Here is a 6,923-nt window from a genome sequence, read left to right as displayed (position 1 = left end):
CCAGAGTCAAAGTCCGTAAGCGAGACAAGCCAGAGGAGAGGTCCACGGGCCAAGGGCAACATGGGCCAGGGGCAAAGATCCGCAGGCGAGACAAGCCAGAGGTGAGGTCCACGGGCCAGGGGCAAAGATCCGCGGGTGAGACAAGCCAGAGGCGAAGTCCACAAGCGAGACAAGCCAGAGGCGAGGTCCACGGGCGAGACAAGCCAGAGGCGAAGTCCACGGGCGAGATGGGCCAGAGGTGAAGTCCGCGGGCAAGATTGGCCAGAGGCGAGGTCCGCTGGCGAGACAAGCCAGAGGTGAGGTCCATGGGCCAAGGGCAAGGTCTGCGAGCGAGATGATCTACGGGCGATGTTCACGGGCCAGGGGCAAGGTCTGCAGGTGAGACGAGCCAGAGGCGAGGTCCACGGGCCAGGGGCAAGGTCCACTGGTGAAACGAGGTCCACAGCCAAGACGGGGTGGAGGAGGGACAGACAAACTTTTCGGAATGCAGAAAAAGAAATATCCATACATTTAAAGGAGAAATCTGATTGATGGCTTAGAGGAAAAGTCAACATGTTAGCTGTTTTTTCAGTGAAATAAGGTAATTGCTCCAAAGATTTATTATAGTCTAGACTTCTTGTGAAATTTATTATTTTAAGTTTTTTTTACAGGTAATACTTTGGTATTTTTACTTTCTATCAGGCTTTTGTTTTGCTAATAAAAGCCTTATTTTTTATATTTGTTCCCTTGAAGCTGTTTTGAGTCTTTAATTTGATTGTAAAACATTCTACTTCATGAAAACTGTTTCACTCTAATGAAAAAACTGCTTCTAGCCTTTAAATACTTTGATTAATAACATTAAAAGACTCAAATTAGCTAAATTAGATCAATTATTGTTGATTGTTAAAATAATAACTGATCTGCTGTCAGCCAATCAGAAGCCATCTTAGTTCAGTTGATGTTTCATGTTTATTCTGAAGCCATCTGCAGGAGTCAACCTCATCATTGTCTGCATAAAACCTGCTAAACCCTTCAATTATGCATAACAGCAGCACACGCTGAGTGGAGACGCCTGCAGCCCTGATCAATACCACACTGAAAAGGGGAAAAAAGCCGTCTTCTCACACCCGGATCCAACAGATGCACAACATAAAACTCAAGATGTAAACACCAGCAGCCTGTAAACCTGTCAGTTACACACAGATTCAATCAATATCCCTCTGCTCAATTACTCCGTGACTAATGCTCAAACACGAACGGAGGAAGTGATGAAGTCATGATGGGAATGACATCTGACCTCTGCGTTGATTTCCTGGGTTTCATTCAGTCTTTGAGCTGATTCTTCTGACAGAAGTGAAGACGACAGTTTGAGAGGAGACGACTCTGGTTTCACAGTCTTTTACTTTTGTAGCTAAAAGCTAAAAAGCTCCTACTTGGACATTTTTTTCCCAATTATTTCTTCTTTAAACCATTAATTTAACAAAAACTGAATTTCTCTATTGTTGAAATCAGTTTTCTTTTTCCACAATCGTTCACTTTGGTGCTTTTATTTTGAAAAAAAAGTGTGATTCTTCCTTCTTTGCAGTTTAAATATTAAACAAGATAAATATTAAATAGTTTTAGTCAAATTTTCCAAACAGTAACCATCCACATGGACATTCACTCCTCTTTAATGACAAACAGACACTTTTCTGTAATATTTTGTTAGTTTTCGGTGAATTTCAAACTAAAATCAGCCCACCACAATTGCATGAAATATGATTTTGGTTATTGAATTGGGGCCCATAAAAGATTTCCTGCAGCACTTAAAATTAGACACAGAGAGACAATGAATCAAGGACAGGAAATGGAATAAACCAACGAGAAACCTTCAGTTTAAGAGCAAATTTCTAATAATAAAAGCTTCCCTTCTTTGTCCCCAAACAGAGCATTCAGGATTCTGTGGAGTAAATCTGATAACTGACTTTCTGATTAGTTATCCTTGTGGACACGTAAAGAGACATGCTAACAAATGAAGACAATGTTTTCAATCTACGACTTTCAAGTCATACATTTATAAGAAAAAATGTAATAACTCTTAAAATATGAGAATAAAGTCATATATTTATTACTTAAAACAATCATAGGCTAAATGTATGACTTTTTTTTTCTCATAAACTTATGTGTGTTTTAAAATAGTTAATATATTAGTTTAAATTTAATAAAGTTACAACTTTAAAACACATAAACTCATGAGAAAAAAAATAGACGAAAATTTAAAAAAAACAAATTTTAAATGTATGCACAAACAGTCATAAATTAATGACAAAAAACATTAAAGCATTTGGGCCAGTTTATAAGAAGTTTAAAAGTCAGAACTGTTAAATTATGAGGATAAAGTCATTCATGTATGACTTTAAAAGTCATAGACTAAATTTATGACGTTTTTTGTAAATGTACGCGTTTTAAAGTAATACATTTATAACTCACTAACTAAAATCTACAACTTTAAAGTATCTTTATCTTTGAACGGAGCTCTGATAAACAGAAAAATAGGGTTTTTTTCATAAATTTACAACTTTAATATTATTTTTATTTTTGTTGGCCCTAATATTCCATCATAAAATCTCTGTTTTCTATCAAATAAAAAAATCCCAACAATTTAGGAGTTTATCTTGTAAAATATCAAGAAGATGTAGTTTTTGTGACATTTGTCAAATAAATATTTTTTCCTTTTTTGGTCTTTGACTTTCTGTGAGTCTTATTTTGTCACTGATGATTGCTGAAAGTTCCCTCAGGGTGTAAACAACAAGAAAACGTGACAATGGGTCGATTTTCCTTCTCCTCCTTCAGTTTGACTCTAACCGATTAGTTAAGCTGCTCAAACAGCTGAAAGAAACATTGACTAAGCTGTGTTTTTGTTGTTATGTGTGGAAAGAATTATGAAAGAAAGACGAAGACGTGTGTTACTCCTGCATCTTCATCCTTACTGCTTCCCTGAACTAAAGCTGGTTATTTTTGGGGGTAAAAAAGTTCAGTTGAAGAGAAGCTAATATCTTTATAAATAAAAATTTAATTTAATTCTGGTGAGACAACCTTGTTTCTTACTTAACAAACCCAAACCTACAGGGATTCCTTCGCAAAACTCATTGAGCACTAAGAAACTTGAATTTAGAAACTAAAAAGCTTAAATTCTTGTACTTTTCTCTCACAAACAGGAAGTGGTTGTATGGATTTGAGAGCCAAAGTTCACATTCCTATAGAAAGACAAACATGAGCTCGTTAATGCTTATATAATTCTGGATGAGCAGAAAGAGAGCCCCTCTTTGCTTCTACGTTTGGAGATTTGTTCCCTTTAACGGGAGTCAGAGGTCTTGTTTTTGCCGCTGCAAAGTTTAGATTTATTCTCAGGCATTCTGCCACCGAGAGGAAAGGCATTACCGGCCAATCCATTAGGAGTTGCTCTCAATTATGAAGCCAATTTATGAATTTTACTCTCTCAAATTAACCAAGATAAAAGCTCTTAGCGAAGCTGTAAATCAGAGTTAATGAGCCGACTGTCCGTCCTTCATGAGATTCAGCTTTCATGAAATTGTAAGAGTAAGCAATCGTGGCACCGCTGAAGAATGGAGTTGGATCATACGTTAAATTGTCGTTTTTGCTGATAGAAACCACCGGTGTTTACCAGGAGCGGCGGGAGGTGTGACAGTTGGTATTGATTCATCCAGAGTGGAGGAGCTTAGGAGCACCCTCCAGAGAGACTGCTGGGAAGCAGGTGGGCGTCAGCTGCCCTCACAAATCCCAGAACTAACCGTTTCTCCAGCCGACAGTGGAGGAAAAAAAGCTTGAAGCTAGAGCAGCAACAGCCAAAATGTAAGAAAAAACTGAACAAAAGGGAACAGTGAGGTCTAAAAATCAGAGCAAACTCTGCGCGGGAAAAGGAAGAAAAGAGACGAGGGTGATGTAAGGAGGGGAAAGGGGAAAAAAAGCTGCCTGTAAGTAAAACAAAGGAGTCAGCTGCTGGAGTTGCCCTTCAACAGCTGGTGCCAAAAACAGAGTTGAGGACAAAGTGGGTTCTGTTTGGACTGGAGGGGTGCCAACGATCGGGCCGGGCTTACAGGCAGAGAGCGCCGCCAACTCCAGGAGAAGCCTACGGGAAGACGGTTATATAACCGAGAGGGGAAACCTCACAGAGATGCTCTTGACTCCCTAATGATACGGCTCGGTTTAAACTGGTGTCAGAGGGGACGGCGGAGACGTCCAGAGACAGAAAGGCGTCTATAAAAAGACCAGAAGGAAGGAACAGAGGAGAGAGGAGAATGCAGCCTATTGTTTGTCCATTAGAGCTGAGACAGCCTGCGTTTTACTGTCCTAACTGACACGTGACTAAACTTTATGGAAATTTGCTTTTAATGAGAAAGAAACATACTCAAAAAATCAATGTTTAGCATGTTCTTGTCACATTTTTCCCACGATGGAGGACATATATTAAGAAAATAAAGCAGACAAAAAAAGTCTTCTACAGTGGGTGGGCCAAGCTCCCTGCTGCCTTGCTCCATTCCAATCCACTTGTAGATAAATAGATCCATGACCGTCTTTGTTTTTCTCAGTCCGCGCCAACAGACCAAGGACGGCTAAAAGTCCACAAAGCTAAATCAGGGTCAGACGGGCAGAGGTCAATCACGAGCATCCAAGAAGATGCTAGAGTAGTCAGAGTCCAGGCGAGGGTCAGGGCAGGCGGCAATCAGAGATAAATCAGGGTCAGGTCCAGCAGAGTGGGACAAACAATACTTCGCACCAATCAAGACTGTGTCTATATTCCGAATTCCCTCCCTAATTCCAAAACTACTAACAAACTATATAGTGCACTGGATTTTAAAAGCAATACGCACAGCATGTTTACTACTTCTCTTTTGTTTTTCCAGATATGACGTCACAGATTTCACGAAGTGAAAAACAAGCATTTCATGACGTCTATTTGTGACTCACTGTGTTCTGATAATAAATAATGTTGATGGTTCATTTAAAAATTACATCACAAAAACTGCATTGTGGTCTATATTTGCTAATGTAGTGAGCATCGATGCAGGCTAGTTTTTTGCAAAGACTTCTGGGAAATTTTAAGTGCTCTCAATGTTAGAAATGTAGATTCGGACAGCGTGAACGCACTATATAGTGTGTAGGGAAGGAATTCGCACATAGCCTTAGATCCATAACTGTCTTTGTTTTCCTCATCCGAGTTGGGGTCTAAACGGCCTCAAAAAAGTGTGAACAAAGAGATGATGGGAAATCAAGAAAAGCTTACTTGCCCCCACAACTCAGAGGGGAACTACCAAAATACCGCTCTGCAGAAACTCTGTCCTAGCATCACAAACGGGCAGACAGCGGGTTCCACATACAGAAGGTTTATTAGTTTAGGTAGGAGCCAAGCACGGCTTAAAGTCCACAAAGCTAAATCAGGGTCAGGCAGAGGTCAATCACGAGCATGGGCGCATCCAAGAAGACACTAGAGTAGTCAAAGTCCAGATGAGGGTCAGGGCAGGCGGCAGCCAGAGATAAAACAGGGTCAGGTCTAGATAGAAACGCTCAGTAATGCAGGCACAAACAATACTTTGGACCCATTGAGACTGCTGCTTAAGTGCCATGTGGGTGATTCTCAATGAGTGTCAGCTGAGTGGTATTCAGGGATCGTGCGCTGGGGCAGCTGGGAAATGTAGTGTTAATACTCTGGAGTTGGCTTCCGCCTGTGACCAGAGGGGGAAACGAAGCCTTAACTCCTGAAACCTAATTTTTAGAATTTGGTTAAAAACAGCATAATCATACTGAAAAATAACACTTTCAAAATAGATTAAAAGATGGTTGGAGTGGGATTTTAAAACAAAAGTCTCAGTTTACCTCACAGCTTTTCCTCATGTTTAATCTTTCAGAGTTACCTCTCCACTCAACTACAGACTGATTCAAAATGTGATTTTTGACATCATGAACAGTTCATTACAGTCTAGAAAGGATGGGTGAACAGCAGCCCTTTAATGACGTCTAACTGTTAAAATAAGAAGCCAGCGTTTGTGCTCCTCTGAGGCTCAGGAAAAAGCCGATCTTCAGTTTTACTTCATATTTATATGAAACCTGAACTTTTCTGGCAGCTCTTTCATTCGTTTTTCAGGCTCTCTGCCAACTAAAAACCTGCAGAAGCACAGAAGCCAGGCTTTCTTTGGTTTCCAGCTTGATTTCATGTTATAAACAATTTATTTTATGGCTCTCATTGATACACGACGAGTGCCGTACAGTGGAGTATTGAGGCTGAGGCTTACAGCATGAATGTTCTCATTGTCTGTCCGGTCGGGGGCTCATTATGACACAATGGGCCCCTGGGCGCTGCCATGAAAAGACCCCATCCCTTCATAGAGAATCAAGACGTCCCCATATCTCCAACGTGTTCGCCTCTTCTTTGTTTTGGTCATTTTAGTCATTCTAATATGTAGTTTACGTTAATTCGTATGAATTATGAACACTTTTTTATTTGTTCTCCTTTTAGTCATCCATATAAGAGGGTTTTTGTTTCTTTTATAGTTTTCTCTGTAAAAGTACCAATATTTGTTGTATTTGTCGTTTTGTGTCTGTCGTTTCTCTTCTCCTTATGGGGATTTTATTTTATGCTTTCTTTATTTTCATGGTAATTTCCATTTTTACGATCAGTTTGTATCCCATGTCTTTATTTTGTTCAACTTTTAGTTTCTTTATTTTTATTGTTTTTTTCCGTCTTCTTGATTATGTTTGGCTCATAAACACCAGGGCAAACCTGAAAAGTTAAAAGATGAGTTTGGTCTGTTTTTTTCATCATAGATACACTTCAGCTGTGAGAGACAGAATGTAAAGAAATAACTCAGACAATCACATTATTTGACTTTTAAAGAATTCATTTATTTTATGACATAAAATAAATATTTAGCTTCACAAAACAAGAT

At 39.5% G+C, this 6,923-nt stretch overlaps 1 long non-coding RNA gene across 1 annotated transcript in view; it reads right to left on the bottom strand.

Annotated features, from left to right (window-relative positions):
• LOC112151544 overlaps positions 1-6,923 on the bottom strand; it is a 72,839-nt gene that overhangs the window by 31,900 nt on the left and 34,016 nt on the right. The window lies entirely within an intron of this gene.

The sequence above is a fragment of the Oryzias melastigma genome, linkage group LG20, assembly GCF_002922805.2.
Source record: "Oryzias melastigma strain HK-1 linkage group LG20, ASM292280v2, whole genome shotgun sequence".
Lineage (NCBI taxonomy): Eukaryota > Metazoa > Chordata > Actinopteri > Beloniformes > Adrianichthyidae > Oryzias > Oryzias melastigma.
The sequence above is the reverse complement of the archived record's forward strand: the minus strand, read 5'-3'. Positions and strand labels throughout refer to the sequence as shown.